Source organism: Rutidosis leptorrhynchoides, chromosome 5 (assembly GCF_046630445.1).
Source record: "Rutidosis leptorrhynchoides isolate AG116_Rl617_1_P2 chromosome 5, CSIRO_AGI_Rlap_v1, whole genome shotgun sequence".
NCBI classification, from domain to species: domain Eukaryota; kingdom Viridiplantae; phylum Streptophyta; class Magnoliopsida; order Asterales; family Asteraceae; genus Rutidosis; species Rutidosis leptorrhynchoides.
Genome location: NC_092337.1, coordinates 404,041,824 through 404,065,314, shown reverse-complemented (window position 1 = coordinate 404,065,314; position 23,491 = coordinate 404,041,824).

Genomic DNA, 23,491 nt, shown 5'->3' with positions numbered 1-23,491 from the left:
CTTGTTGCTCAAGGACAGGTTCGGGTTTTGCATGTTCCATCCAGGTATCAGTTCGCCGACATCTTCACCAAGGGTCTCCCGTTTGCGCTGTTTGACGAGTTCAGATCCAGTTTGAGTGTCCGTTCTACTCCCGCTCCAACTGCGGGGGGATGTTAATGAATATTTGGGCATATGTATAGGCATATCATTTATTGTAAGCCTTTTGGCATATCCTTTATTGTTCTATATATTCCCTGTAATGTTTCATATGAAGGCAATACAAACAATACAGATTATCACATCAATGTCAAATATATAACTATTAACAAGTAAAGCGAGTTCCAAGCGGTCGAGAAAGCGGTGATTTAGAAGATCTAAACAATCTCGTTAATTTGGTGGTGATTAAACAAGATACGAGGGATTCTTGGCGTTGGTCCTTAAATACGTCCGGGATGTTTTTCACAAAAACGCTTTCGGATTTGATTAACGTGAAGATCTTGAAAGTGGGTACAAACTCTTTTGAAACTTTGTGGAATATCTTGGTCCCTAAAAAAGTGGAAGTTTTTATTTGGCGGGTTAGGAAACGGCGGATCCTGGTTTTGACGGAGCTAGATAAGCGGGGTATCGACTTACACTCGGTGCAATGTCCTATATGTGATGGATATATCGAAACGGTGGATCATTTTCTTATCTTGTGCCCACAAGTGTACGACATATGGTGTAAGATTTTTGAGTGGTGGGGGCGTAACGGGTTCTCATATGGTAGTGTTGGTGATCTTTTTCTTGGAAGCTTGAATCCTGCATCTTCGGACGTGGGAAACTCTATTTGGCAAGCTATGTTATGGACGGGTTGTTACTTAATTTGGAAAAATCGTAACAAAAAGATTTTTCAAAACAAAAGTTGGAACGTCCCGGTCGCGGTAAATGAAATTCAAGTCACTAGTTTCGAATGGATCGCGAAGCGGTGCAAGCATAAGACTATCGATTGGCATACTTGGCTACACAATCCGCAAGTTTTACTTTCTTAGTTTATTTGAGACCCTACTGTTAAGGTGCCTCCTTATCACCTTAAGGATGTTTTTTTGCGTCTGCCTTTGTACATATAATTCGTGTGTGTGCTCCCATGCAGTGTTTGTATTGTTTGTTAGTGGGAGCTTCTTGTATCCTTCTGTGTGATAATTTTTGTTTTTAATAAAATGTTGCCTTTCAAAAGAAAAGAAAAAAAAAGCGAGTTAAAAATTTTGACAACAAAATAAAGTCGAAAAAGAGTGCGTGCTTTGTTTGGTAAAGAAAAGAACAAATTTGACTTAAGTTTTACAGTAATTAAAAGTAGGACATGTTTGGTATTGTATTTTGGTTAAACGACAAACGTTTGATTTAATTACTGTAACTGTTTTGAGGATATCTTTATATTTGATTTGCTAAATAGTGATATCCGAATTGGTGTCCTATTTTTTTTTTTTTTAATATAAAGCATGAAAAATTTATTATTAATCCTACTTTAACTTGAAAGATTTAAGATCTATTTATTTATAGTTTATTGAATGAATTAGAATTGAAAAAAAATTAATCTGATAAAAGTTACATATTCCGTTCCAATAGAATACAAATCATACATACATACATACAAAAATATACTCCGTACCTTTTTAAGAAATGTATTACACCTTCTGTTTTAAATGATTTTTTATATACATAGTAAAAGTGTATAAAACTTTTTTATCTTATTATTCTTATTTATTTATAAAATTTAAATATTATTTTAAGTATATTATAAAAGAATAATAAATTATTAAATTTAGATGCATGAGTACTATTTTTAGGGACAAAAGTAAATGTTAGTAACATTATAACTAAATTGATTTCAAAAATAAATACTACGTAAATAAATTAAAGGCAAAGAGTTGCTACTTGCTAACAATAGAAAAAAGACGGGCATGCATTGAGTGTAGCGTTCATGTGCACATGACATGTTCCTTCCACCATGTTCTTTGCACGTGACCTTCCAATCTTAACCCTCCTAAACACCCTTTTTTCCTATAACAATTCCTTATCAATACAGTATATCAATATTCCTTTCGATGTCTATTAAAAGAGCTCACCTGAGGATGCTTCATCTGGGATCCGGGTAAGCCTGAAGGCTCGGGTACCCGAGGGTTTACCGGTTCGTAGAGCTCCAATGTGGGTGTTGCGGGACGGGTTCCCTCGTTAAACCAAAAATATTCCTTTCGATGTCTATTAAGAGAATTTCCTAATCTTAACCTTTTACTTTTTACAGATTTAATCTACTAATACTAAATTACTAATCAACATTTTTTAATAACATGATTCGGCTTAATCTACGATTTTAAAATCTCATTTTAAACTTTTGCTTAACATAAGTAACCATATAGAGCTTAAGTAATAAAAATGAGAGTTATTGCTATACCATCAAATTTTATTTTATTTTTGAAAAGCAAGACAATATATATATATTAAAAAATCACGAGAAAAGATACAATGTCACGATTACAACGATAATTTGGTTGCAAAGCATGCAACCATTAGAAACCTAAGCATTAACAATTAAGATACATATGAGCGTTACTAAGCCAAGTAAGCCACTCGAATTTTTTCCCCTTCGAACGAAGAGAAATTTTTTTTTTTTTTTTTTTTTTTTTTGAAAAGCAAAAATATTATTATTATTATATGGAATATTACAATACAAGTCCCTATATGCTTTTATACAATGCTATAAACGAAACGGATCAGCTGAGAAAATATGGAATAATTATCTGAACTTATGATCGGGGGAGACGTAGACTAGATAACACTACGAGGGACGAACTTGCGTAAAAGAACAACAAGCGGGGAAGGAGGGGACAACCGTGCCGATCAAGCGACTACAAAGTTGACACACAACCAACCCATTTAATCTAACCCACATAGGCTATATAGAATAACGAAACCATCCCGATTTGAGTTAAGTTATGTTAACCGACGCCTATGCGGTTTGAAGGAGGTGACACGTAAAATGACGGGTTGAGTAGCCATTGATGCCAATCGATAGGTGTTTTCTTCCGTGAACGATTTGAGATCCAGCTAAAGCTTTGAGATTGGATCTCGGAGATTATCACGGCGGGGTTCCATATTTTTCCGGAAAAAATCTTTAAGTTCCTATGTTTCCAAATAATGTAGCACGCAATCCATTTAGCAGCTTGCCATATTGAAGAACCAATGGAATTATGTGATATGCCTTGATCCGAGATGATGGCATCATTGATGTTAGAGATACTTATGTTGTTTTGATTCCACCAATCGAGAAATTGTATCCATATTGAAGATACTTTTTGACAATTTAACAACGCGTGATCAATGGTTTCAATTTGGTGCTCACATAAGGGACATAAGATGGTGTGAAGGTCAATTCCTTTTTTATCGAGTTCGGTTCTAACCGGGATTTTTTGTTGAACGGCCCTCCATGAGAAAATGAATATCTTTTGTGGAACGAATTTGTTTTGAGGTAGTGAAAGGTTTCTAGAGTTTGTGCCGTATTTAAGCTTATTGATCAGATTTGACAGTGCTGCTGAAGTGTAGATGCCGGATGTGTCAAGGGAACATTTCCATGAGTCGGGGCGTTCTGAAATAATAACAGATGTTATTAGGTTGTTGAGCTCCGTGAGATAATCCTTTGCACGACCACTAGGAGGGCGGGACCAATCCCAATTACCGATCGAGGTAGAGTTAACGTTCATTATTCTATCAGCAACAGTTGCTTCTTTGCGGGATTCCAACATGAATAGTCTATGAAATGTATCTTTTAAGCACTCAGATCCGATCCATATATCATGCCAGAAGCTTATTGATGTGCCATTTCCTATGCGCTTTGAAATCGAGGATGTGAAGGTTGTGCCTATATTGTCAGCAACTTTTCCAGCTTTAATAATCTCTTTCCAAATGGTGCGACCTGAAATGTTCCTGCATAAAAAGTTAGTATCCAACCCTCCCCCCGGCCCATAAATGCTTTTGATTATTTTTACCCATAATGCATTATCTTCGTTTTTAAAACGCCACCACCATTTACAAAGTAATGATATGTTTTTAGCAAAGAGGGACCCCACGTTTAAACCCCCACAATCGTATGGCAAAATTATTTGGTCCCATTTGATCCAATTAATTTTATTATCGTTTGAAGATCCTCCCCAGAAGAATTTCCGTCTTTTAGATTCAAGTACCTTAAGGATAGCGGATGGTGCATGAAATAAGGAGAAGTAGTATAATGGGATACTACTAAGAATTGATTTGATGGTCGTAAGTCGACCTCCGAAAGAAATAGATTTAGCAGCCCAATCTGAAAGCCTTTTGTCGAATTTCTCAACGATCGGCTGCCACGAGGAGGCGTGAGATGTGGGTACACCAATAGGAAGTCCAAGATAGGAGAACGGGGTATGACCCGCAGAGCAGTTCATGTAGCAAGCCATTTGTTCGGTTTCGGTCGTAGATGTACCTATACCGTAAAGTTTGCTTTTACGGAAGTTAACTTTGAGGCCTGAAATATTTTCAAAACATTTTAGTAGTTTGGAGATATATTTGGCGTTTCTTTTATTCCATTCGCCGAAGAAGATTGTATCATCAGCATATTGGAGGTGTGTAATATTGAGATTGTCATGTCCGATCTACGAAGAGAAATCCATTCAAATGACTTAACTTGGATTTCGTTTAGAGTAACCGAAGCGCTCCATGACGATCCACGAAAAGTATGATTGTTGCGGTTCTTCTATATGTAGTATACACACACCCATTCGATAGCTTGCCACAATTTCCTTCCAAAAGAAGTCATGTTAACCCCGACATTACCTTTAAGAATTTCGTTGAAGCTAAGATTCGAGAATGAACCAAGCCCCCACCATCGAAACACCCTGTTCCAAATGTCTTGAGCGAACGCACAAAAAAGAACAATATGATCCGTGGTCTCAATGTCGTCGTTACAAATGGGGCATCTCACACTATGTAGATCAATGCCACGTTTATCTAACTCGATTCTAACCGGTAGCCTTTTCTTCATGAGCCGCCATACAAATACCTCTATTTTTTTTGGCACGAGACTATTGCGAAGAGTTCTTGAGTTGTTGCTGCCTATTCGGAGTGTCTTTTCATCACATAAACCGGATAATTTTTTAACAGTGAAAATCTTGCCATTGTCCAAGTTCCACACCCATGTGTCGTCCCTGTCGTTGAGAACCATTCTGTCCAGCAAGCCAGTCAGCGAAGTGAGTTCGATTACACCCCTCCCAGTGGGCTGCCTGGCCCATTCTGCCGGGAAGGAGAAGCCCGATCCATTGCTAACAAGTCTGCTGCAAACCTTGGCATTTTTTACAGTTTCTAATCGATATACCCTGTTGAATACATCCATCAACCTCTTGTCCCCGATCCAAACATCACCCCAGAAAGAAGTCGTTTCGCCGTTCCCAATTTTTTTCGAGAAGGAATTAGTGAAGTTGAGTCCAAGATCTTCAATAGAATTACCTGCAAAGATAATATTCCGCCAAGTGCCAAGAGAGGGGCGATAACGTAAGTCATCACCCGGCTCAAGACCACCCGACGGACCATAAATACTACGAATAACACGAGCCCAAAGTGAGTTGGTTTCGGTTTTAAACCTCCACCACCACTTTGCAAGAAGAGCCAAATTTTTCGCATTAAGAGAACCGATATTAAGGCCTCCGTTATCATAAGAGGACAAAATATTATCCCACTTAACAAAAGAGATTTTAGACCCCGAATCAACCCCACCCCAAAAAAACACTCTCCTCACACACTCAAGTAATTTTAGCACACATTTAGGGGCACGAAATAGCGAGAAAAAATACAATGAGAGACTCGAAAGAACCGATTTGACAAGAACCAATCTTCCTCCAAATGACATCGAACGCATTTTCCAACTCGCAAGGCATTTCTTAAATTTTTCAATAACCGGATTCCAATCTTTCAACTTATTCATTTTGCAACCGATCGGAAGACCAAGATATGTGAACGGGAAGGCACCAACTTGGAAACCAAGTTGATTAGCAATCGCATGAGATTCCATTTCACCAATCCCAACACCATAAAGACAACTTTTTTGGAAGTTAACCTTTAAACCCGAAGCAAGCTCAAAACATTTGAGAAGATGTTGAAGATTACGGATATTTTCTCCACAACAATCACCTAAAAAAATAGTGTCATCCGCGTACTGGATATGGGAGATAGGGATTTTATCCTTACCTACCTCTATACCATTGAACATTCCTCGATCCACTGCACGTTTCGTTAGGATATTAAGACCTTCTGCCGCAAGTATGAATAGGAAAGGCGAGAGAGGGTCCCCTTGCCTAACCCCCCTTTCAAGAGAAAATTCACCCGTTGGTGACCCGTTCACTAGAATGGAAATGGAGGCCGTTGAAAGAGAAGAATGAATCCATTTGCACCATTTAGCACCAAATCCCATGCATTTCATAACTTCCAACAAGAAGTCCCAATTGATACAATCGAAGGCTTTTTCGAAGTCAACTTTAAAAAGAAAGCATTTTTTCTTACAAGATCGGAGGAAATCAATAGATTCGTTAACAATTAGCGCACCATCCAAGATGAATCTACCTTTCAAAAAAGCACTTTGCTCCGGGCCGACAAGCGAAGGAATCACTTTTCGAATATGTGATGACCCGGAAATTTCTGACCAAATTTAAACTTAATCTTTGTATGATTAACATTTCCGACACGATAAGCAAAGTCTGTAAAACTGAATCTCAAAATTTTTGAACTACTTTCATATATTCAAATACCTTTCGGTTATTCTTGACGATTCGCGAACAATTATATGTATATAGATACATATATATATACTATAACTTGAAAACGTAACAATGTATTAATTGTTTGATGCTGTACATTAAACTTATTGGTTTAAATATTTATTTGAATATATATGATAAGTTGGATTATTAATTATATGAATAACTTGTGACGTATATTTAAAACGTGTTTATGAATGTTGAAAATATATATTAACTTGGTCATAAAATGATTTGTTATTATATATATATATTAACAAATAGCGAGACAACGATTTATAGAAGTAACGACCAAAACACTCGAAAGTTTAAGATACACTTTGAATGATATAGTTTATTGATAATTTAAGACTATATTTTGACAAAGGTACGGGTCACAAAACGTAAATTGCAAGTTTTCTAAGCGTATAAAAATGCGTTCGAGAAACCGAAACCGGGACATAAGTCGAGTGACAACGTACGAGTCATCGGAACGAAAATTACAAGTCAACTATGCACATGAATTTAATATAATATATAATTAATTATTTAAATTATATATATTATAAAATATTATGTCGACAAACAAGAAGTTAAAAATTTGTGAGCTGTCCCAGGGTGCCATGCGATCGCATGGCCTTGAAGCACAAATCCCATGCGATCGCATGGGGTACTTTTTCAGAAAAGGTTCTATAAATTCAAACGATTTCATTACAATCCCACACATATTTATTTATGTTACTTCCTCCGTATTTAAATTATTATTATTATTATTATTATTATTATTATTATTATTATTATTATTATTATTATTATTATTATTAAGATTAATATTATTATTAATCTTATTAATTATTAGTATTATTAATTATTAATTAGTAATATACATAAAATACTACGACGAGGTTATGAGCGTGTCACTTTCAAAAATGGGTTTTTGAGCGGGATAAAGTTAAGGAAATTATGGGTTATAGCTATGGAGGTTATGGGTAATGTTCATGGGTATTATTTACAAGTCAAACCTACTGTTATCATCTATGTTGTGTCTACGTACTTTTCTGCAATATTGAATCACAATATTGATACGTAAGCATTTATATTTTAACTTTTATACATTAATTGTGTATCCATGTCTAGTGCTCGAGTATATATATTTATACATGTTTGTATGCTAAATTTCGTCGTTAAACAGTTTATAATGAATCACGAATTAAATACATATATTACTGGTAAAAGTTATATGATATACATGTTTTCGGAAAGCTGGCGAAAAATCAATAACTTTTCATTTAGACACCGAATAGTTTCGATGAACGGATTAAAAGATATGATCAACTGAATTATGATTGACGTTAATTGAAATTGCTTTTGAATCTGCAATTAAGATTTAAACAACTTGTTTACGAGATTGATAAAGTGAACTTTTAAATATTACCAACCGAGTAAATGACTCCTTATATAAGGTATGTCTCGTTTTGTTGAACTATTGTTAAAATTGACTTTTTGAAACGACTTTGGATAACTTTTGTATGTCGATCTCGAGCATTAGGATTATGATACACTATGACCTGACCTAGCTTGATAGACATTTATTGACCAACATATGTTCTCTAGGTTGAGATCTACGGTTATTTGGTAATCCGAGTTTCAGTCACATTTTGGTGAACGACTTTATATGCTGCTAAGGTGAGTTTCATTGATCCCTTTTTAATTGCTTTTGCAATCTATATTTTTGGGCTGAGAATACATGCACTTTATTTTAAACGCAATGGATACAAGTACATACTAAATTCTACACCGAGTTTGAACCGAAAATCCCTTAGCTTTGGTAACTAGTAACTGCCAGTTATAAGAACTGATGGGCGCGAGTAGTAGTATATGGATCCATAGGGCTTGATATCCCCGTCCGAGCTAGAGCACTAGCCTTTTAACGGACGTATGCTATTTGAGAAGCGTACACGTTGGTTTGCGTGTATTTATTAAGATGATTATACAAAGGGTACAAATTATATATACGTTAAGTTTAGTTACCAGGGTGCTCAATTTCGTAGAATATTTTGATAAACGTTTCTGGATGAAACAACTGAAATCTTGTGATCCACCTTTATGTATAGAGTATGCAAAACATTAAAACTATGAACTCACCAACCTTTGTGTTGACACTTGTTAGCATGTTTATTCTCAGGTTCCCTAGAAGTCTTCCGCTGTTTGCTTACATGTTATACAAGCTATGTGCATGGAGTCTTGCATGCTTTATTCAAGAAAACGTTGCATTCACAAAACCATCATCATGTATCTATTTTGACTGCATTGTCAATGGAAGTATTATTGTAAACTATTATTTACGTGATTGTCTATATGTAGAAATCATCAGATGTCGAAAACCTTGGAATTAAATATTCATTTATGGTATGCCTTTTCAAAAGAATGCAATGTTTACAAAACGTATCATATAGAGGTCAAATACCTCGCAATGAAATCAATGAATGACGTGTTCGTCCATATGGATTTGGAGCGATCGTCACAGTTGGTATCAGAGCGTTGGTCCTAGCGAACCAGGCTTGCATGAGTGTGTCTAACTGATAGTTGTTAGGATGCATTAGTAAGTCTGGACTTCGACCGTGTCTGCATGTCAAAAGTTTTGCTTATCATTTTTTTGTCGGAAATTACCTACTTATCATTCTTAGTCTAGACACGTTTTACTGCATTGATTGCATGAATAGTGTATAGACAAAATTCATATCTTAGCGTATCAGTTACTGTAAACTTTTCCTGACATCTTCCGAAAAATTTCTCCGTAATTTATGGAATTTGGTATTATATATACATATGTAAATTATGTATTGAAGAATACCAAACTAAATTCTATAATCTATTTCATATCAAAAATCATCCCTCTAATTATACAAGATGGATCACGTATCAAGTTCAAATTCCTTAAACTCCGACAGCTATTCCGATATGGATATTCACCTGAATTCCGAAGACAGTGTAACCGGAATGGATCAACCAATCAGCCATCACCTATTCTGGATGAATTGGGGATGGGTTCGTAGCCTACTTAGTCATTGGAGACAAGAAGAAGGTGATAATGCTAAAAATGAACATATATTTCATAGCATTATTCCTCAAGAAAGACAAGCTTTTAGTTGCAATTGTTCTATTTAAAAGGATATTCATTTAAATAATAAAAGGTGAAGACAAAAGACAGATTCGACGAATTGAAGACGCAAACGACCAAAAAGCTCAAAAGTACAAAAGACAATCAAAGAGGTTCCAATTATTGATAAGAAACGTCTCGAAATTACAAGAGTACAAGATTCAAAACGCAAAGTACAAGATATTAAATTGTACGCAAGGACGTTCGAAAATCCGGAACCGGGACCAGAGTCAACTCTCAACGCTCGACGCAACGGACTAAAAATTACAAGTCAACTATGCACATAAATATAATATAATATTTAAATAATTCTTATAATTATTTATATATTATATAAATATTTAAAACCGTCGGTAAACAAAGAGCCAAACTCGTGTGAGCTGTAAAAGCAAACTCCTTGACTCGCGGAGTTTGAAGGCAAAAAGGGCCGCGAGTCGCGGAGGCCCAAATTCTGAAAGTCCCTATAAAGCCAACCGAATTCTGATCATTTTTCACACTCATATATCTCCATCCATCTATCTAAACGTAATATATATATATATATATATATATATATATATATATATATATATATATATATATATATATATAATTTATATTTTAATTTTAATTTTAAATCCTAATAATAAGGGTATGTTAGCGAATATTGTAAGGGTGTAAGTCGAAATTCTGTCCGTGTAACGCTACGCTATTTTTAATCATTGTAAGTTATGTTCAATCTTTTTAATTTAATGTCTCATAGCTAAATTATTATTATGCTTATTTAATCCGAAGTAATCATGATGTTGGGCTAATTACTAAAATTGGGTAATTGGGCTTTGTACCATAATTGGGGTTTGGACAAAAGAACGACACTTGTGGAAATTAGACTATGGGCTATTAATGGGCTTTATATTTGTTTAACTAAATGATAGTTTGTTAATGTTAATATAAAGATTTACAATTGGGCGTCCCTATAAATTACCATATACACTCGATCGGACACGATGGGCGGGGTATTTATATGTACGAATAATCGTTCATTTAACCGGACACGGGAATGGATTAATAGCCGCTAGAATAATTAAAACAGGGGTGAAATTATGTACAAGGACACTTGGTATAATTGATAACAAAATATTAAAACCTTGGGTTACACTCAGTCGACATCCTGGTGTAATTATTAAACAAAGTATTAAAATCTTGTTACAGTTTAAGTCCCCAATTAGTTGGAATATTTAACTTCGGGTATAAGGATAATTTGACGAGGACACTCGCACTTTATATTTATGACTGATGGACTGTTATGGACAAAACCAGACGGACATATTAAATAATCCAGGACAAAGGACAATTAACCCATGGGCATAAAACTAAAAATCAACACGTCAAACATCATGATTACGGAAGTTTAAATAAGCATAATTCTTTTATTTCATATTTAATTTCCTTTATTTTATATTTAATTGCACTTCTAATTATCGCATTTTTATTGTTATTGTATTTAATTGCACTTCTAATTATCGTACTTTTTAATTATCGCAAGTTTATTTTATCGCATTTTTATTATTCGCAATTTCATTATTGTTATTTACTTTACGCTTTAATTTAAGTCTTGTATTTATTTTTAATATTTTACATTTGGTTTTAACTGCGACTAAAGTTTTAAAATCGACAAACCGGTCATTAAACGGTAAAAACCTCCCTTTATAATAATAATATTACTTATATATATATTTGTATTTTTATAAAAGTAAACTAATATAGCGTTAAACTTTGTTTAAAGATTTTCCCTGTGGAACGAACCGGACTTACTAAAAACTACACTACTGTACGATTAGGTACACTGCCTATAAGTGTTGTAGCAAGGTTTAAGTATATCCATTCTCTAAATAAATAAATATCTTGTGTAAAATTGTATCGTATTTAATAGTATTTTCCTGCTAAAATTAATAGCTATTTTATATACACCTCGCGAAACATCAAGTTATTTTTGGCGCCGCTGCCGGGGAACAATCTAGCTTAAAAGCCGGAAGCAACGCTAATATTTAAAAAAAAAAAGATTTTTATTTTTAGTTTACTTTTATTAAAATTCGTTTTTATAAAAATACGTTTTTATTATTCGAAAATATGAAAAGAAAAACAAAAATATAAGTATTTTTAAGATTTTGTTAAATATTTAAGTTTTATAAAGTTTCTTTATTTTTATATAAGTTTTATTTAAGTATTTTGTTTTTATTTAAAAAAAAAAAAAACGTCGAATAAAAAAAACGTACCTGAGTTGATTTTTGGAACCCCGCGACTCGCGGAGGTTTGCTGCTTGGAATACCGCGACTCGCGGAGTAACTCTGACACCGAAAGAAACCCTAAACATCATTAATTACGGGGTATTTATAATTATTATTATTATAAACCCTAATTATCTATTATTATTATAATTAAGTTTTATTTTAAAGTTTCTTTTTATTTAATTTGTTTTATTTTGTTTAATTAGTTTAATTAAATTGTAAAATTAAAAGTTTTAATAAATAAATAATATAAAAATAATATTTTTATAAAAATTGCACTTTTTACAACTTTTAGTGTATTTTTATATTTTGTCCCTTTTCAATCGTTTTAGCGTAATATTTGTATTTTTCGCTCATATTTAGTTTTAAACTTAGTTTTTGCCATAGTTATTTTTACTTCTAGATTTTTAGGCTTTGCCGTAGAATTCCTTAAGTGCTTTTTCTTTAGACTAAGATTTAGGTACTTTAGAATTTTGCGACGCCTTTTTAAGTTTTAGTTTCTTTTTAAGTTATTTCCAATTGGGATTTAGTTTTTCCTGTAAGCTTTAATATTTTAGACGACTTTTACCTATGTATCAATTATCATTCCAATTAGTAATCTCAATTTGCGATTATAATTTTAAGTTAGTTGTAGTAATAAGGTTAGGTTAGTCAAGTGTTTTTAATTTTTATAAGTTTCTTTTATTTTTCCGTCGCCTTTTATCTTTCTTTCTTATTTTTCTTTTTCGATCTTTTTCCGACGAACTCTTTTTCTTTCTTATTTCTCGCTATTCTAGTTTTTAGGACATAGATTTTTATTCTACTTCTTATCTAATTTTTTTTTAAAATTACGAAAATTTATTTTAAGTGGTTAAATTGATAGACATCAAAATTTTCTGGTTCGTAGTAATAGTTGGATTTGTACGTGGACCGGGTTATTGGAGCCAAACAGTCCTCAATTATATTGAGACCAAACGAATCCTGCCCCTCTGCTGCATCTTTTGGCTATTCGAAACATGGGCAAAATCAGAAAAGTCTATTGATTGGATAACTTATTATAATTTTTCTTTCCTTTTAAAAACTAATAGGATATTCAGTGAATGCACCGAGCAAGACGTTCACCACCTTTTGTACGTTCACCACCTGTAACTAGATCAAGACATTTAGCAAATATTACTGCCGTTGATTTTTCTTTAGAATCGTCATCCAGTCGACCAAGTACTCTAGTTCAAATTTTCGATAATCCATTTTTTGAACCCGACCTCACAATTGAGAATCCGGAGAATATTCAGGGACGATTCATAGATCCTGAACCATTAAATTTTCCTCCGGAACCACCAATCATTCAAACAGAGATTGTTGAGGAACGAACCATTAAATCAGAATCCTCTAGTGATTCCGATTCAACAAATTCAATTATGGAGAATCTGGAACCTTTAAGTATGGAAGACCGAATGAGAGCTAAACGCACTGGCCAAGGTCACGCAATTATTCATCCAGACATTAATGCGCCAGATTATGAAATCAAAGGACAAATTTTACATATGGTGACTAATCAATGTCAATTTTTTGGTACGCCGAAGGAAGATCCAAATGAACATCTACGTACCTTTAATAGGATCTGCACACTATTTAAAATCCGAGAAGTGGAGGATGAACAGATATATCTCATGTTATTTCCCTGGACTTTAAAGGGAGAAGCCAAAGATTGGTTGGAATCGTTACCTGAAGGGGCGATTGATACATGGGATGTTTTAGTTGAAAAATTTCTTAAACAATTCTTTCCTGCATCTAAAGCCGTAAGACTTCAAGCAGAAATTGTTACGTTTACACAGAAGCCGAATGAAACTCTATATGAGGCATGGACAAGATTTGGAAAGTTGTTAATAGGATGTCCGCAACATGGTATAGACACCTGTCAAATAGTACAAATATTCTACCAAGGATGCGACATCACTACAAGGAAAGACATAGATATAGCAGCTGGTGGTTCTATTATGAAGAAAACCGAAACTGATGCTTACAAAATTATTGATAACACTGCTTCCCACTCACATGAGTGGCACCAAGAAAAAGATATCGTTAGATCATCTAAAGCAGCTAGAGCCGATTCTAGCCATGACTTAGATTCCATTTCCACAAAAATAGATGCTGTCGAGAGACGAATGGAAAAGATGACTAAAGATATTCACTCAATACGAATTAGTTGTGAGCAGTGTGGAGGACCACATTTGACAAAAGATTGTCTCAGTATTGAATTAACAATGGAATAAAGAGAGAATATTTTATACATAAATCAAAGGCCTGGAAATAATTATCAGAATAATTATCAACCGCCAAGACCGATTTACAATCAAAACCAGAATTATAACAGAAATATTCCATACAACAACCAACAAGGTCCTAGCAATCAACAAGTATCTAATAATAATTACAATCAGCAAAGACCAAATTTTCAAAACAAACCACCACAACAAACCGATGATAAAAAGCCGAATTTAGAAGATATGATGACGAAGCTAGTTGAAACTCAAACGCAATTTTTCACATCTCAGAAACAAACTAATGAACAAAATGCTCAAGCATTTAGAAATCAACAAGCTTCTATTCAAAATCTGAAACAAGAAGTAAGTAACCTAGCAAGGTTAATAGGTGAAAGAAAACCGGGAAGTCTACCTAGTGATACAAATGCTAACCCCCGGAATGAAACAGCTAAAGCCATTACCACAAGAAGTGGTACAACACTTAAACCACCTGAAATACCTGTAACTTCTGATGAAGCTATTCCTACTCCACAAGAACCCCAACCTAATCAAGATAAGGAAAAAGAACCGGTAGTTGAAAAGGTTAATGAAGATAACACAGTTAAGGCTAAACCTTATGTTAAACCATACCAGCCACCACTTCCTTACCCGAGTAAAATGAAGAAAGAGAAACTTGAAGCCGAGCAATCCAAATTCTTGGATATGTTTAAACAGATAAATGTAAATCTTCCTTTCATTGATGTGATTTCAGGAATGCCTAGATATGCTAAATTCTTGAAAGATGTAATCTCAAATAGAAAGAAAATGGAAGAACTCTCGGCTGTTACTATGAATGCTAATTGTTCAGCAGTGCTGTTGAATAAGATACCAGAAAAACTATCTGATCCAGGAAGTTTCACAATTCCATATTTTCTGGGTAGTCTTAGTTCAATAGAAGCATTGGCAGACTTAATTGCTAGTATAAATCTAATGCCGTATTCACTATACGCTAAACTAGACCTTGGAGAATTGAAACCAACCAGAATAAGCATACAACTAGCCGATAGATCAATAAAATATCCTAGAGGGATAATGGAGAACATGCTAGTTAAAGTTGGTACTTTAGTATTTCCAGTAGATTTTGTTATTTTGGACATGTAAGAAGATTCTCAAGTTCCTCGCATATTAGGAAGACCATTCTTAAACACGGCTAGAGCAATGATAGACGTGTTCGGTAAGAAAATGACCCTAAGTATAGAGGATGAGAGTGTTACCTTTTCAGTTGATAGAGCAATGCAACAACCACAATCTGCAGATGATACATGTTATTATATTCAAACTATAGATGCACATGCAGAATTATTAGAAGAATTTCCAGAATTACAAGGAACAGGAGAATGTTCTTTAGGAGAAGGTAATGAACCAATTGATGAAGCTGAAATGTTAGCTACACTTATAGCTAATGGATATGAACCAACAACAGAAGAAATTCAAATGCTAAAAGAAGAAGACAGATATCGATATAAATCATCGATAGAAGAACCTCCGAAATTAGAATTAAAGCCACTTCCAAACCATTTGGAATACGCTTATTTACATGGTGAATCTGAATTACCTGTAATAATATCGTCTTCTCTTACTGAAAATGAGAAATCACAACTCATTTCTGTGTTGAAAGCTCATAAACCAGCCATTGCATGGAAGATTCATGATATTAAAGAAATAAGTCCTTCGTATTGCACACATAAAATCCTTATGGAAGAAGGTCATAAAACGTATGTGCAACGCCAACGAAGACTAAATCCTAATATGCAAGATGTAGTTAAGAAAGAGATTTAAACTGCTAGATGCAGGTCTAATTTATCCAATTTCTGATAGTTCATGGGTAAGCCCAGTTCAATGCGTGCCTAAGAAGGGTGGCATGACTGTCATTACAAATGAGAAAAATGAGCTTATTCCTACTAGGACTGTAACAGGATGGCGTGTATGTATTGATTATAGAAAATTAAATGACGCCACCAGAAAAGATCACTTTCCCTTACCTTTCATAGATCAAATGTTGGAAAGATTAGCCGGAAATAGTTACTATTGTTTTCTAGATGGATTTTCCGGATATTTTCAAATTCCAATAGCACCCGAGGACCAAGAGAAAACCACATTCACGTGCCCTTATGGTACTTTTGCTTACAAACGCATGCCATTTGGACTTTGTAACGCCCCTGCAACCTTTCAAAGGTGTATGATGGCGATTTTTCATGACATGATAGAAGAATGCATGGAAGTTTTCATGGATGACTTTTCAGTCTTTGGTGATACATTTGAATCATGTCTAGTTAATCTGGAACGAATGCTTATTAGATGCGAACAATCAAATCTAGTACTTAATTGGGAGAAATGCCATTTCATGGTTAAAGAAGGCATCGTTCTTGGACATAAAATTTCAAAAGAAGGAATTGAAGTGGATAGAGCTAAAGTAGATGTAATTGCTAAACTTCCACATCCCACCAATGTTAGAGGAGTTAGGAGTTTTCTAGGGCATGCCGGTTTTTACCGACGTTTCATAAAAGATTTTTCTAAAATTGCCACTCCTATGAATAAACTCCTAGAAAAAGATGCTCCATTCATCTTTTCAGATGAGTGTATCAAATCTTTTAATATTCTTAAAGAGAAACTCACTAATGCGCCGATCATGATAACACCAAATTGGAATCTACCATTTGAACTAATGTGCGATGCAAGTGATTTTGCAATGGGAGCCGTTTTAGGACAAAGGATTGAAAAACGATTTCAACCTATATATTATGCTAGTAAGACGTTACAAGGAGCACAAACGAACTATACAACTACTGAAAAAGAACTCCTTGCTATTGTCTTTGCTTTTGATAAATTTCGATCATATCTCGTTCTAGCAAAAACGGTGGTCTATACCGACCATTCTGCTCTTAGATACCTATATTCGAAACAAGATGCTAAACCAAGATTAATCCGTTGGATCTTACTCTTACAAGAGTTTGATATTGAAATCCGAGATAAAAGAGGAGCAGAAAATCTCGCCGCTGATCATCTTTCTCGTCTTGAAAATCCTGAGTTAGAAGTTCTAAATGAATCGGCCATACAAGACAACTTTCCTGATAAATATCTATTGAAGATAGATTATAAAGAAATTCCATGGTTTGCAGACTATGCAAACTACTTAGTTTGTGGATTCCTTGAAAAAGGATTATCGTACCAAAGACGAAAGAAATTCTTCAGTGATATAAAACACTATTTTTGGGAAGATCCACATCTGTTTAAAAGTTGTCCCGATGGAATAATACGTCGATGTGTATTTGGAGATGAAGCTAGTAAAATTTTAAACCATTGTCACACAGGACCAACAGGAGGGCATTATGGGCCTCAACTAACAGCAAGAAAAGTTTATGATGCTGGATTTTATTGGCCTACTATTTACAAAGATGCACACCTTCTTTGCAAATCCTGTGATGCTTGTCAAAGGGCCGGAAAAATAAGTCAACGTGATGAAATGCCACAAAATGTCATCCAAGTATGTGAAGTATTTGACATTTGGGGTATTGACTTTATGGGTCCATTTCCAAAATCTCATAATAATCTATATATACTCGTAGCCATTGATTATGTATCTAAATGGGCGAAAGCACAAGCTCTCCCAACTAACGATGCACGAGTTGTAGTCAACTTTTTAAAACGTCTTTTTGCAAGGTTTGGAACACCGAAAGCTTTAATAAGTGATCGGGGTACTCATTTCTGTAATAATCAACTTGAGAAAGTTCTTAAAAGATATGGAGTAACTCATAAAATCTCCATCGCATATCATCCACAAACAAGTGGACAAGTTGAAAATACCAACCGAGCTTTAAAACGTATTCTAGAGAAAACCGTAGGATCAAATCCGAAGGAATGGTTCATTAAATTGGAGGATGCACTCTGGGCTTTTAGAACAGCCTACAAAACTCCAATTGGAACCACACCTTTTAGACTTGTTTATGAAAAAGCATGTCATCTTCCAGTAGAAATTGAACACAAAGCATTTTGGGCTTTGAAGACATGTAATCTTGATTTACATGAAGCCGGACGTCTACGATTAAGTCAACTAAACGAATTAGAAGAATTAAGACATGAAGCATACGAAAATTTGTTAATCTATAAAGAAAGAACGAAGAAATGGCATGATAAAAGAATCATAAGTTCAAAAGAATTTAAAGAAGGAGACAGAGTTCTTCTTTTCAATTCACGATTCAAGCTATTTCCTGGAAAATTGAAATCAAGATGGTCTGGACCATTCATAGTCAAAATAGTTTTCCCATACGGAACGATAGAATTAATAAATTCAAATGGGATTGAATTTAAAGTTAATGGTCACAGAGTTAAACATTACATACATGGTCCGATGGAATTCGACAACGAAGTTAATCACAATTTCGACACCACAGCTAACTAAGTGTGGGGAGAATCAAGTCTTTAAAGGATAATATGTATTTCTGTTAGAGTTAGATTGTCTGTTTTTGTGTAGTTCTCAAAAATGGAACCCGAATGGTCTTTCCCTAGTAGACCCTAAAGAACTAGTCTTCTCCCCCCATTCTGAATTTTTTTTTTTTTTAGGTTTTTACAAAATGAAGACTGCCTGTGAACTAAACCATGGTCTAATGCTACACGCTTTGATCACTAAACGTAATAATGACACACTACCAAGTGAAATAGTATCAGTAATCAGAGAAAGAATGGACGGAGTTAGAAAAGAATCCAGATGCGAAGATAATAAGTTACAATTTGGTAAAGGAAAATCAAAATCCGCAGCGAAAAGAAGAGCACGACACCTAGAACGATGTCACAAATGCGGAAAATGGTCACATGGAGGTAAATGTTCAAATAATCAAACCTATTCAAACACCGAATTTGTTACTTTATGCAGAGACGGACCGTTCATATGTTTAGAAGAAAAGACGCTGAATGCTCGAGGTTACGCCTATGTAGCTATGGAAAACCAATTAAACCGACTATCTTATAAATGGGATAGATCATATAACTAAGAAATCTATTTCACAGGTATGTTTGTACAGTTTTTATTTTTTTTATTTTTATTTTTAACCTTTTGATAATAAACGCTAATTTGTTCGCTATAAAGTATTAAATTGGTATTGAATAAAATTAGGTTTGGCGACCGAAATTATTGATATCATTCAAAAATTTATTACATCACTGCGAAATTTAACGTTTATTCTTAAGGTATAAATATCTTTAATCAATCAACCCAAAATATTTCAAAAATTCGTCATGAGTTAAATTAGGTCTTGGAACCGAAATTACTATACCGAAAAGAGGGGCGCATATTTTTGATAATATTTGATTGATTAAAGTGGGATAAAAAGCCAAAAAGATTTTTAATTTTATTTTTACCATGTTTTTAAAATTAATATTTAAATCTTAAATTAATATTGTAAACTTTGTAAAAACAATATATTTAAAATTGTAAATATTTGAAAAATTAATATAAGTTTGGTGTGAATTTATAATATGAATTTTTAAATTAAGTTTGGTGTGAATTTTTAATTTTTAAAATATGAATTTTTAATTTTATGCATTTCAAATTTTAAGTTTGGTGTGAATTTTTAATATTAATTTTGAATTTTATATTTAAATTGTGTGAATTTAAAAACAAAAATTTACTTTATCTCATTAAGTTGAAAATATGATTTTTAAAATTCGTCGTAAGTTGAAGACTAGGTCGTTGAACCGAAATTGCTTTACCCAAGGGAGGGGCGAGAACTTTTATTATCATTATTTTTAATATTATTGAATTAAAGTATGTCAAAAACATATAAAAAACCAAAAATCTTAGCTTTTAAAACAATAGCTACGAAAAGACAAATTTTAAAATTTTATCGAGGGACGGACTAGGACATCAATCCGAAACGACCTCGTCCTAAATAACAAGGGAAACAAAATTTTAAAATTAATTACTTAATTATTTTAATTAGTATAAGATGTTATAAAAAAAAAAAAAACAAACAAACTCCGCGAGTCGCGGAGTTTGAAGGGTCCAAACACCGCGACTCGCGGGAGGACCGAAATACAGAAAAAAAATATAACACAAAGAACTGATCAGTCCACACCACAAACCAAAAAACACTGCGAAAACACTGCGAAAAAACCCGAAAAACACCCCCAAAAATCACAATTTTTAACCGTTAATCATCAAATCTTTTACTAAAATCATGTTGAGAAGGATGCTATCAAGGAATTACTCAAGAAAAACGGTAAATTTCTACACCTAAACACCATTTAATCCGAAAATTAGTGTTCTTGAGCAAATTGTTTCCCCAATTTGATTTTGATGCTTTTTAGTGTAATTATGCCTAAATTGTTTATGTATTATGCTTGTATAACCTAGATTGATGCTATTTAACATGATTAGAAGCCTTAAACTTCAAATTTTGAGTAATCTAGGGTTTGTGTTCTTGAGCAAATTTGGGGCTTTTTGATATAAACAGGTTATGGCCGATTTTTGTCATGAATTGTTACTAAATTAAGTAGTGTAACATGTTTAGGTAGTTAAATGATCCAAACTTTGAGCCTAAACATGATTTTGAGAATTAAAGTGGACTTTTTCAAGTCTAAAAATTCATGAACTTTATTTTTGAAAGACAATGCCATTTGAAACTTGTTTAATTGCTAGTAATGATTATTTTGACATGTTATTTGAGTTGAATGCTTATGAACTTGGCAAACATTTTCGTATATGCTTATTTGAAAAAGTGTAGATTTGATAAAAATATGAAAATGAGCTTAAGTTTGATATAAATTGATCATGTCATTGTAATTATTTTGATTGATGATTTTGCTGACACTAATGCATATTTGGATGCACAAAAATTGTGTTTGATGTGTTTTGCAGACTGAAAGGGGTGAATCTTCATCCCAAGCTCGCAATGCTCCTGCTGAGAATGCGGAACAACAGGAGGTGGATAACTACTACAAGCAAGATATACCTAATCCAGTCATGACATTTTCTGATATGCACTTGGAAGATTTGCACCCGAACCTGAGATTTGACAGACTTTGGATAGATTATCCAAAATATCAAAGGGGTTTGCATACTCTTCATTCCAAAGTTGTTGAGGTACCTAGGGTCATAGAATGGGGACCCTTAGAAGCTGTAGAATTGGCCGGGCCAATTAGGGAATTACTTGTACAGAGGTATGGTAATTCTACTTTTAATGACTGGGTACGTTTATTCACCATGCGTAGACCTGTATATAAAGTATGGTGTGAAGAATTGTTGTGTAGTATAGAATTAAATGATCGGGTAGCTAGTTTAACCGATCGATCTTTTATTAGATTTTTGTTAGGAGGTTCGATGCGCCACATGTCTTTACTAGACATGGCTCAGGCTTTACGTATATATACGCCTGAGGAGTTAGCATCTGCCGATTGTAGAGGATTGATACTAAATGGTAGAAAGATAGATGAAAATTTTGATACACACGGTGTATGGAGTCAAATGACAAGCCATCACCGATTCAAAGGGGGAAATTCTCTTATTTGGATATAGATAGAGCTGAATTAAGAGTGATTCATAGGTTTTTAGCTAATTCGATTACACAAAGAGGTAAGAACAAGGAAAAGGTAAATGAACAGGATTTGTTTTACCATATGTGTATTCGAGACCCACAAAGCACTGTAAGTATACCTTATTGTGTGGGTTATTATTTATCAGCTATGGTTAGGGAGATGAGACCGCATAGCATAATAGGAGGTGGTATTTTTATTACTTTGATTGCTGAATATCTCGGTGTGGATATAAGTCGGGGGGGATTATTAGTCGAAGAACCAGAACCCCGCGATGCTATAGGTTTAAATGTATACCATGGTGCGAAAGTTTTGAAGAGGCGAAATACCGCCGCAGTACAATACCATGGTAGACATCCACAGGTTGAGAGAAACCAACAGCAAGGTAATGTAGGAGGGGGAAATGAAATGCAAGAAATGCAAAGGTTTATAGCTTCACAGGAGTACGAAAATGTTAGACAGAGAGCATTTGAAGATTGGCAAGTTCATCAAAACCAAATCATAGCTCATTGCCAACATATAGGTAGAAACTATATTCCTACGCCAAAACCCATATTCCCTCCCTGGTCTATAGAGATGCAACCACCGTATCCTACGTATAACCCTGCCGAAGCATTCTCTAGCACCTATGGTTATGCTTGGAACCCCTATTGGTATCAGTATCATCCCTAATCTACTTAGTTTTATTTATTTTATAATTTGTAATGTTGATACATTTAATACTTATGTTGGAATTGTATTAGTTTTTATAATTTACAAATTTTTATTTTTAGATTTTAATAATGTTTGAATGTGGGGTAATATACCAAACTTCAAAAATATGTATATATGTTTGCAGTTTATCTTATGTACACAACAGGGTAAAACAACGCATTTTCAAAGACTGGCATTAAGTTCAGCAAAAGCAACTAATTTTGACGACAAGATGCAAAATAAATGTGATATAACAACAAGACGGAATGAACAAATGATATGCACCATTTATCATTCAGCAAACAAACGCCAATATGTTTGGAAATTTTGGTAAAATTTAATTATTTTCACACAAATCACCCTCAATAATTTAAATTGTTACTGATTTCTTGCAAATGAGGGCATTGCAAGATCTTAAGTGTGGGAAGGGGTTAAATTCTTTCGGATTTTAAAATTTTTATCTTAAACACTGGGTTACCATTAAAAATACTAGTAAAGCAGTAGTTGTATTAGAATCTAGTGCTCTCTGATAATAAAGAACAACCCTAGTCTTATATACTGACTACCCAATTCTAGTAAAATTTTTCAAAATTTTCAATTAAATGAACTCAAAATCATGTTTATACATATTTATGAACGATAAAACTAGGTTTTAACACCGAAATTATTGTAACCTCGGAAATAACATAAATTGAGAAACAAACCAAAATGTTAAAATTCATTTAAAATGGAATAGAGGACAATAAAAAGGAAAATAAAAGCCAAGTGTGGGAAAATTCTCCAAGTTATTCAAAA